Raw genomic sequence first — 11,103 nt, 5'->3', positions numbered from 1 at the left:
AAGGATTCCTTATGAGGAGGAGGAGAAGGCTGCCTTAACAATTGCATGCTGTAAAAAATCTTTTGGAAAAATGCAGACTGTTTACCAGACACTCTTGTACTTTTTACATAATTTTGTAAAGGGTAACTTATCAAAATTATGTGAAGTCCCCTCTTCCCAAAATGTAAGAAAAATAAAACAATTAACCCCCCTTTGCATTTTTTAAATACCCTGTACTCATTAAGATTCTCTGTATATTTTAATAGGTAAATCTTTTAAGTTGGTGTGATCACTTCTACTTCTGTACCATACATTTTTTTTTTTGTAGAAATAAATGTGCATTTTAAATAAAATGTTTGAGATGTCGTGTTGACACTTAACTTCCCTTTAGCTCTACATATTGGCAGCTGCTTACAAAGATGCTGCCTTTTGTAATTTTCTTCCTGCTCCTTTTTTTTCCCCTCTACCATTTGTAGGGGTATGAATTATTTGGTATAGTTCCTTTTGCTTTCTTCTCTACACCAACTCATTCTAGCTTGACTTTTTTTCTCATTTTACAAACCTGTTTTTGTGACCTCTGCGTTGAGCAGTAGTTACCTCAAAATGCTAATATTGACAGCTTATGTCAGAATCTGGAATGCTACTCTTATCTGCCTTCTGCAGGTGCTTGGGTAATGTTTACAGCTATGTTCTGGAGACAGTATATCTGTTTAGTGATGTTCCTTACTTTCCTGGCCAGTGGTGGGAAGACCTCCGCTCACTTCTCAACTGGGAGTTTTTTGTTATATTAGCCACAAATTAATTTTTGATCCTGGTGTGCAACTAGGTATAATTATACTGCAGTGTTATCTGGGACTAATACCAGTCTTGTGTGTGTGCAAGAATGCTTTTTGAATGTATTTGATAGAGAGGTGTGAAAGTTCCAAATAAAGCAGTATGGTGTATCAAGGTCATGATTGTTTTATAATTTTGTATGGAAATAACAACATACCTTTTGGCTTGTTCTGTACATGTGCAAATAAATGTGGCTTTGTAGACTACTCTGAATGATGGAGACTTTGTTTCTATTACCTTTGCTTTTACTAATCTTATTAATTCTAATGCTGTCAACTCTGAAATAGACATGGCATGCATAGGTGACAGTCCCTTACACAGCCCTTGGAAAGCACTGTATCTGAAAGCATTTAAAAGTTAGTTGCAAAACAACAAGATGGCAAAGTCAGAGAATGAAACAGGTACAGGTTTCCCTCGCTTTATGCTGTACATGCATTCCCGGAAAACAGCACACAACTTGAATTCGCATACAGGGAACCCACTTTGCAATGTAACAAATAGGGATATGTTCCAAGACCGTGACTGTACTGACCCCCAGATCCATTTACAAGACAGTTTTGGTACTTGCCAACAGTAGACAGTCCACACAACCACAGGGTGGTGATGAATGTTACCATAATGATAATGCAACTACAGAAATACACAGGAGATTATATTTTTGTGCACATCACTCCCATAATGCAGTGCACAAAGCAGCTGACAGTGGGCTTCCACCGCGCCAATCGCATAAGTGAATTTACCTCGCATATAACGAATTTTTGGTATAAAAAGGGTCATCGTGTAAGAGCAAATTTGGACATACAGAACCTGCATAAAGCAAGGGAAACCTGTATTTGTTACATGCACATGGTGATCAGGCTGCTGTTTGGGAATGCTCACTTTGCATACTAGATCACAGAAAATTTTTTAAATATTTTAAAAATGTCAGAATGATTTCAGGAGGGCAGCAAGCTGTAATTCACTACAATTTTTTTTTGCCAGCTTCCCCACGTAGCTTGGTTGCTGGAAGCATATAGCATGCTCATACTTCCCTTATCTTTCAGTTTATTTTCAAGCCTATCATAATAGTAGTGATGACCACAATCTGTGGTGCACTGCACTGCAGTCTGTTGTTTAAAGCAGTGGTCTCCAAACTTTTTTGATTGCGCACCCCTATCAGTAAAAATATTTTTGAGCATGCACCCCTAATATAGGTATATTTATATAAATATAAATAGAAGTTCTAATATTTTCTTCCCGCACCCCCTGGGGTGCACACCCCCCCCCCCTTTGGAGACCACTGGCTTACAGAATGAAACAAAGTGGTGACAAGATATTAGGCAACTTTAGCCAATGGTGATGATACTCAAGCTTTTCTCTTGCTCTAACTGACTAATTTCTTTCTTTTTGAAAACCCTGATCAATTAATCTGCCTCTTTCCCCTGTAAGGTTCATGCTTTAACCTCTCTAGAATTGTTCCTTTAATACTATTTCTCACTCACTGTAAACTTATTTATTACCCATTCTGGTTTTTTTACAAAAACAATTGAAGCTGTGAAGGGGAAGAGGTTTATACAATACACACAGAAGAATGTAATTATTATACACACCTTAATATCTTGTGCAGGTTGTAATTAGAAACTAAAAAATTCAGCTTTTCAAAATGTTTAAAATGTTAATAGTTTCCAACTCTGCAACTCTGCATATAAGGAAATCATAATGAAGTATGTTGGTTTCTCTATCTGGTTTCATTTCCTTCTTCAAATTTAATTTTTGGAAGCTATATTAACTTTCTTGCTTGAAAATGAGTCTATTTTTTTTAAATAGTGTAATGTCTCTTGAGCTACAGTTTATTCTTTCAACACAACACTTCAAATTGTACAGGAACTGTTGAGTAACATTGCTTTTGTGGCTTTTTTTGCTACTCCAGCTTTAACCATAAGCATTGTTAAATTGTTTCTAGATTTCTGAACAAGATGTGAATGTTGATTATCACTTACTAAAAGTTACTATGTATTAACCAGAACAAAAATGTCAAAGCAATATACGAGATCAAAGCAATTAATGGGTCCTTATGACTGGATTAGAGAGTGGATTGATGTATTTAATTATCTGAGGTTTAGATACTATTAAGGCAAATAATATATTTTGATAAGCTGAAAGTAAGAGAAACTTAAATGCTTATAATTTTCTAGACTAACTGAGGCTAGAATATCTGATAGCTTAATGCTTTTGATGCAAGATACTTTATTAATGGTACTAATGGCCATTATAGAAATACAGTAAGATCACGTTGCTGTACTGCTTGCACTTAGCCTTACTAAAATGTCCAGCGTAATCTAACCTAGATAATAGGTATAGGATATGGTGGAAGAACTGAATTCCCTGAAAAACAAAATACTTCCAAGCCAAACTAGAAGGGAGTTATATGGGTCTTCATTAAGTACAGGCACCCACTTGGCGCTCTTAATCGGTTCCCAAAAAAACGAGCATTAAGCAGAATAGCATTAAATGAAACCCATTTTTTTTTGCTGCCAGCTGTATGATGCCCATGAGTGTTATAACAAAACTCGTTGAGCGCTAAGTGGAATCATGTTTCAATGTAAAATGAGCATCATAGCGAAATAGCGCTAAGCAAAACAGTTGTCTGTATGTTTACATTGTAGTCTTTCCAGTGACTTAGAAAAGGACTTTTATCTTTCTTCCAAAGAAAAAAAGAAGAGGGGGGCATAAGTATAGCTGAAATGCTTTAAATATAATTTCTTTTTTTATCCTGTTGAAAATAGCTGCTTCAGACTTACATTTTTAAGGACTAAATATTTCCACAGTGTTTGCCAGGTCGTTAGGGATAATGTGCAAGTTGTCATACAGCAGCTTCTAAGCATAGGGACAGCATTAAATGAACGAGACATCCTTTCTTTCAGACAGGAACTTGTATGAGGGGAAAGGCCCCATTTCCCTTTTAGTTTCAAGCAGTTTGGTAAGTCAGGCTTGGAATGGTGGGTGAACAAACAGAGGTAAAATTTGGATAAATTGGTAATGAAATTAAAAAGCTTCGCCTTTCTAAGATCTGAACAACATACCAAGTATGGTTGATAGGCTGTTTTCCAGATGTTGGAGTAGATGGTCTTAATGTTTCCCTCTGGACTAAATCTTGAATCTAGAAAACACTCCTTTAGTGCCATTTGTGGTAAATGATAAAATAGTGAATGATCTGTGTGATTTGTTGCCAAAATATACATACAGACTAACAGGTGTTTGATTATTTTTTTAAAGAGGTTCTTTACATAGGGTCATAAGACCTGTTTCATTTAATAATTGAATTTTAAAAAAAAGTGGGCTTTATTCATCCTGGTATCCTGATGAAGACTTGGCAGACTGGATCTAATCACAGTTCCTAAATCTGATTTTCCTCTAAACTTTGCAGAATAAAAAATTGTCAGTAATTCAAGGAAGTGAAATTGAGAGGCTTTAATTAGATGTACAGGCTTGATAGCTTATGAATGTGCGTATATTTTCAATTTCCATGAAAGTAGATGTCTGCTACTTGGTTGTATTAGTTTTCTAAGCAGATCAGTATATACTACGAAGCTTGCTCCACTGTCATCACTGAATTTTTATCAGGGGTATTACTGCTCTGACTCAGGTTAAATAATACTAAATGATTTGTGTCTCAAAGTGAAACTCCCTCCCCTCTCTCCCAGCAACATCAGATGTGCTCTTTCATTGGCTGCATGTAACATACAGCCTACGTTCATCAAATTAAATTATTGACCAACCATATGTATTTTAAATCTGCAGCATAAATTTATCTTCATGGGGATTCTCAGTAAAACTTAAGGTAAAAGTAAAGGGGTGAAGTTAATCTGTATAATTTAAAGCATGCAGGAATTTGTTGATGCTTCCATTTAGGAACAAAGGGGCTTTAGATCACTGTAGCTTAATCCTACCCTATCACTAACCTTCCAAAGAGGATTAAATACAAAGATCTAAGGCCACTTTATCCATATGGGTAATTAATATACTTTACCTGATGTGCATCGATTTTACACCTTTAATTGATGTACCTTTTATTTTTCTTCAGATTCCCTATGTAGAGATGGCCTACAGTCTTTTAAGTTTGTTTTCTAATATTTCATTAGCCAAAGCCTTCTGCCAAAATCTTAGAAGGAAATTGTTTATGAATAAGTTCAGTTTCAGCTATGTATATCAATTGGTACCTGTGTCTCATGAAGACCCATGTCTTGGTTCCTAATGCTTAACTTCCTGATATATTTTTAAATGAAATTGGAAATAAAAGTTTATGAAAGAAAGCAATAATTAAAGAATGGGTGGAGGGTGTGTAGAGCAAAATTCAACTCCAAGACTGGCTGGTTCTTAAATGGCTAGTTTATTTTTTTATGAGTAGGATGGAAAATGTCATGTTGTCTGTTGTAAAGAAATTGAGGTTGAAGTTGGAGACCTACATTCAATTTTTGGTTTTGCTATAGTTGTCATGTGTGATTATAGGCAAGTAACCTAATATTTTTGTTCCTGTGTCCCATCCATAGAGTAAGAAGAATATTTACCTACTCAAATGTGTTTTTGAAGATAAATTCAATTGTGTTTGAGGTGCTCAAACATTCTGGTAATAGGGAGATATAATGAGTACCCATAAGTCTATATTAGAACAGAGATTTATGGTTTTTATCTGAGAGTGTACTATTGCTCATAATTTACAAAGATAATTTTTTTTGCTTTTTATATGAAATCATTATTCTCCCAGAAGGCTTGTTCAGGTTGCCAACTTATACTAAGCAGTAGAGACTAGTTATATGGTACTATTTAAAGAATTCATGATTATGGAACTTAGTCTCAGGAATTTTAGGGTGTATTCAGCTCAGAAAATACTATTTTTTGGAAACAAGTTGCCAGCTAACTTATAGCCATATCTCTAAAAATGTAGAACCTGTAATGGCCTTTTCTGCAATGGAGTCCCTGCCTGAGAGATTTCACTTCAGTCTTAAACGATAAATAATCTATTTGCTTCATGCATTTTATTGCAGATTATCAGTTTTTGTAAGTATGACTGATCCTGTATGTACTACATAATGCAAAAATAGAGGTAATATAAGGTAAAAGATAAAGCAGCAATTCCTTACCTGTTGTCAGGCTTTGTCAATACAACAAACAATGATGCTTATTTAAAATTCAGTTTCCCTGTTTTATTTCTGATATTTTCTTCTATGGAAATGCTTAAGGCATCTACCATAATCAGATAGTTTTGAAAAGAATAATGAACTACAAATCTTGCAATCTCTTCTGAGAGTGTATGACCTACTTGTAGGCTGGGTAACTCAGTTCATAAGGACTTGTGATTTAAAAAAAACCAAACCAAACCTCTGATGCAAAATTCTGAAACTGTTTTTGCCTTTGGAGAACATCCTGTGAACTCGTAGCACAATACCCTTGCTGATCACTTGGTCTCCCAAGCCATTATATAAATAGCTGTGTTAATACCCATTATATAAAAGATCCACTTGATACAATGAGCTATCTGCAACGGACACACAAACAGATAGCTAACATAGGTTTTCATCAGAGAAAAGAATGGAAATAGGTTATCATACTCTCATCAGTTTCTTTTCAGAAACGCACATCAGCACTAACGGCTTTATACTAGTGGTACTCGAATTCCATGGCCCTGCAGGCTGGATGAGTGGTGCAGGGTTGGTCTACGGCTGGATTCCATGTATGGGGTCAATCTGCAGGTAGAATCGGGTGTACTGGCTCTGGGTACAGTGTGACCCTGTGCACACCAGATCTGACCATAGAGCTCCACAGGCCAGATGATATGGGTGTGCTGGCAGGAGATTGAGCACAGCTGTTATATAACATGACGAAAGGCATAATTGTGCTCTATGCAATGGCAGCTGCACTCAAGGATGCCTATATTTTACCCATCGTATCCAACTAGAACTTTTTTGTGGTAGATGCTAGACAAAAATAAGAAAGTTAGAATTCAAGAGCTTTACTGGATAAATGTTAGTTGCCCACAAATACATTAAACTAAGATTCAGCTTATATATATCCTAAAGGACAGAAAAATAATTCAGTGAAAAAATGCTTGTTTCTATTAATTAAATCTATTGTCCGGACATTTCCTTTTATACGTTTTGTATATATAGGCACATACTGCCTGCCAAAATAGCTGTTCTATGAGCACTGATAGAGCAAAACCTTTGCTAAATTTGCAAATTAAATATTCAAACTCACAGTGTAGATGTATGGAAATGGGGCTAAATATTGAGTGAAAACTTCAAATACTGGTAAGATTCTAGGAAATATGCCAGATTTGTTTTGTAACTATTTCCAAAAATGGGAGTCAATTGGAGCATCAACTAAAAGCAAAAAGTTGGCTAACACATGTCCTCTGTCCTGCCTTCTGCCTGACATTAATTTTGGTTTCTGAATTTTGGCTAACAAAAATGTTTACTTTTTTCAAAACTTAAGTAATTTTTTACAAAGATGCATTGTTCTAACTCTATGGTTTATATGTTATCTCTATGGCAAAGCATGCAAGTAGCTGAAATGAGTCACAATTAACTGCAAGGAGACATGAGCAAATTTCCTTTCTCTTCCTTTGACTTATGAAAATTAAGTTGGCATGAATGAAAATAGTTAACTGAGTCATAGGGTGCTATTAAATAAGCTTTTTTAAAAATGCTGTTTTTAGACAGACACTGGACCAAGAAAACTAAATTAGATTGTAAGCTGTTTTGAGCGGGGACTGTGTCTTTCTAAGTACTTGTGTAGCACTTAACGCCGTGGTTGTTAACCTCCTCAAGGCACTCCTCATTTGACCTGAAGCACTCCTCCATAACTTCTGTGAATTGCACAGCACCCCATTTCAAAAATGAATTTACTTATGACTGTGCCTACCTCCTTGTAGAGGAGGCAGGCAAAGATCAGCTTGAGCCTGAGCCTGCACTTATTCCTCAGACCTGTTTATCTCTTCACACCTTGTAACACCCTTCAAAAAATTGTGGGGCAACCCAGGATCCCGATTTGAGAAGTACCGATTTAGCACTATGAAGACCCCACACATCCTGAATGGGGGCTTCCAGGTGCTACTATAATAACTGGATGCTTATAAAACATTCGTTCATTTCTCTGCAGCCCTGATAGTTTACAGAAGCTGAGGATTTGTTGCAAGCTCCTTAGGAGGTTGGGACAGATGGGATCATATTTATAACAGTCTCGTGTAAAATGTCCACAACAGATAAAGAACTCAGTTTATCTAGGTCATACAAATACCACTGAGTTAACTGCTGAGATATTACTCTGGCATGTCCAAAGAGCTGCACATTTCAAACGTGCTGCCTAGGCAAATAAATCATCACTGGTGATAAAGGTGTAGTTGTTTTTGAGTGCACATTTCTGATTATAAGTCACATACTTTCCCCATAGCGCTCAATCACAAGCATATATTTGAGGTGTATAAAAAAAAAATCATCTGTCCACATAATAGGCAGTTATGAAAAATATCAACTATTCAGTTTTTTAGATGTGCTTTTAGCATAATATTGTGTACAGAACAAAAACACATTGCCAGTTGGGTATGGGTAACGTATTGCCTAACAATTTGTGAAAAATAAACCACAAAAGTACATGGTTCAGTGGAATACATGGTAGAAGTATATGTTATAAGTTTTGATATTTGTGAGCATATTCACCATGTTTGCATATTTAAAATTTCTGTAATAGATCAATGTAAGTTTATATTTCCTGCATTTTCATTAATGTAGTGTTTTTGTCCACTGATATTCACATTCCTTGCTTAATCATTACAAGAATCTGTGTGTTCTTTAACTTGAGAGGCGGAAGTTAAATGTAGGACACATTTTATGCCTAATTAAAAGTTTTAAACTTTGTCCTTTGGAAGTCAGTTATGATCAAATCCATTAACTACTGTCTTTGAGTACAGTTCAAAGGTAATTGGGAGTGTGCTTGCAAAAGGATTACATATCTGGGACTTCTGGATATTTAACTTTTTCTACTTGTAGTATAAATTTGATTGATTATTGAAATCATGCTAAAGACAATACAGATGAGAGGTTCAGGGTACTTCCAATCAGAATTTTAACAGCTTCAACCTGACTGAGCAGATAATGCAACTTTAAACTTATGTGAAGGTTTTGCTGTGGGTAGATTCTGCTGCTGTAGTGTCTGTTTTAAAACTTATATATACTTTTGCCATGTGGCAGGGACACTCAGGTCAGATCCCACTATGACTTATTTGCTTGAAGTGAGGCAATCGTGAAACTCATGCTTAGCTGTTATCTAACTCTGGCAGCATCTCAGATGTGTAGGCACCTCCCTGTTTGATTTTTAAGGTTTAGTGGATACCTAGATTTGTACCTGTGCATCCCTAGAATTGCTCCAATCTGAGAGGCTCAGTTTGTGTATTCTCAGAGCACACTCATCACATGTACAAGGATCAAGCACCTCAGAAAATATAGTTGTCATTGCCTCATTTTAAATCAGTGGTTCTCAACAAGAGTGCCACAGGATGATGCACAATATTAGCACTATTAGGTGTGTAAACAACCACATAAGATAAACCCAGAGGGCATGTCCGGATGAGTGTGAACGAGCATTTCGTTGGGGACAAATAGCCGCAGCCTGTAGCTGTTCTGCTGCTGCTGCTTGTCCTTGGGTAACACCCCTTCATGCATGCTCTAGCACACAGCAAGTTGCCCCAGGTGAGGTGGGGAAGGCTGGGACCAACAGCCTTACTTAGAGTTCTGCAGCAGCAATCCAGGCAGGCAGAGTATGGCTCTGGCCAGCCAGGCTCTGGTTTCAGATGGTGCATGCTGCTGCCATGTGCACAGCTCCGCTTTTTTCTGCCGCAGTATTTTTTTGACACTGGGATCTCCTGCTGTCAAAAAAACTACTGCACTACTATTTAGCAGCACAGTGCATAGGTGACTGGTAGGGGGTGCATGTGCCCCCCACACGGGGTTGGTGGGCCCCCCCCCCCCAGCAACAACTGACACTGATGCTGTCAGTAGGGCTCGTGCCCCTCCCCCAAGCTGCTGCCATTGACAGCTTCTGCAGGTGCCCCCCCAGATTCAGGAGGCACCTGTCACTCATGGCACAGCGAATGCACGTTTGTGGGGCGCACATGTTTTGTGGCGCTGCAAGCAGGTGTGCAGCGCTGCAAAGTGCACATGCACACTCATCTGGATGTGCTCAGAGATTTCAAACAAGAATCCTTAGAGGCAAAAACATTCTGACCTCTTATGGTCTTTCTGAACAATTGCTCTAGCTGTTTTCTGTAGTCAGCAAGTGCAAGCTGAGATCTGGCATTTTCCAAGGAGTGCCTTGAGTCTCAGAAGATTGAGAAGAGAACCACTTGTTTAAAGTATCAATAACAGGGATGTGTTACTGCTCCCTCCCTTTTTATAGGACAGCCTAGCAGTCCTAGCACTTCTACCCTCATCCATACGGCATTTAAATTCACAAGTTCCACCTAAGTCTCACAGGTTGGTTCCTTGATATGCATAAAGCTCTTATTTTGTAGAGCATATTTTTGTTGGAGTGCACTTGGCTTTGCCTCTTTTCAGATGCAGTAACTTCATGTTGCACTTAACAAAACAGTCACAGTGTTTCCAGGCCAATGATTGGTTTCTGCCATGTAGTTTGGACTGTCTCTGAGACTTATCATGAAGCAGGAAAGAGGGCAGTTCATAAACCCCACTGTAATCTTTTTGGGGAAAATTCTTGTCTTCTGTATTTGCACAATGCCTGGAACATTTAGAGCATCACATTGCAGTTGGGGATATCATTTCCTAACAAAAATGGGTATTTGTCATTCTCCATCTCAAAAGCAGACACACAGATTTATAGGAGTGAAGGGGCTATGTGGGGATCACTGGGGAGTAAAATCTTAATTTCCCTCTATAAACAGACATGATCTTGAGTCCTCCTCAACCCTAGCCTGTGGAAAGTGAAACAAATAGAGTGGTTGCAGTTTTCTCCTCCTTTCACTATCGGTTGTAATTCTTAACAGTCTCACCTGGAACTCCCCCACTGTGACTGCTGCAGCTGATCAATGCTTCCCGGGGCATGTGTACACATGCTATTAATGTGCTGCAAGTTTATTGTGCAGTAAGCTTTCTCTGGGCCCACATCTACCTGGGTGCCCACTGGGAACAAATTTGCTTCTAGTGGCAGCTATTCAGAGCAGGGCTACTCCTGCTCTACCCCTACAGCAGCCAGGGGAAGCCAGCTAGGGCCGGCAGAGTACACTTGGGGGGGGGGGGGGGG

General features: G+C 38.0%; 1 protein-coding gene across 1 annotated transcript in view; it reads left to right on the top strand.

Moving 5' to 3' along the window:
- Positions 1-1,019, top strand: part of PNN (pinin, desmosome associated protein) — a 20,815-nt gene extending 19,796 nt beyond the window's left edge. The window contains exon 10 of the transcript XR_002097668.1: positions 4-1,019. The gene's annotated coding sequence lies outside the window, so the exon portion shown is untranslated. The remainder of the gene's footprint in view (positions 1-3) is intronic.
- Positions 1,020-11,103: the final 10,084 nt, after the last annotated feature.

Source organism: Gavialis gangeticus, unplaced genomic scaffold (assembly GCF_001723915.1).
Source record: "Gavialis gangeticus isolate Ggan-Ray unplaced genomic scaffold, GavGan_comp1, whole genome shotgun sequence".
Classification (NCBI taxonomy): Eukaryota; Metazoa; Chordata; order Crocodylia; family Gavialidae; genus Gavialis; species Gavialis gangeticus.
This window is presented reverse-complemented; position numbering and strand designations above follow the sequence as displayed.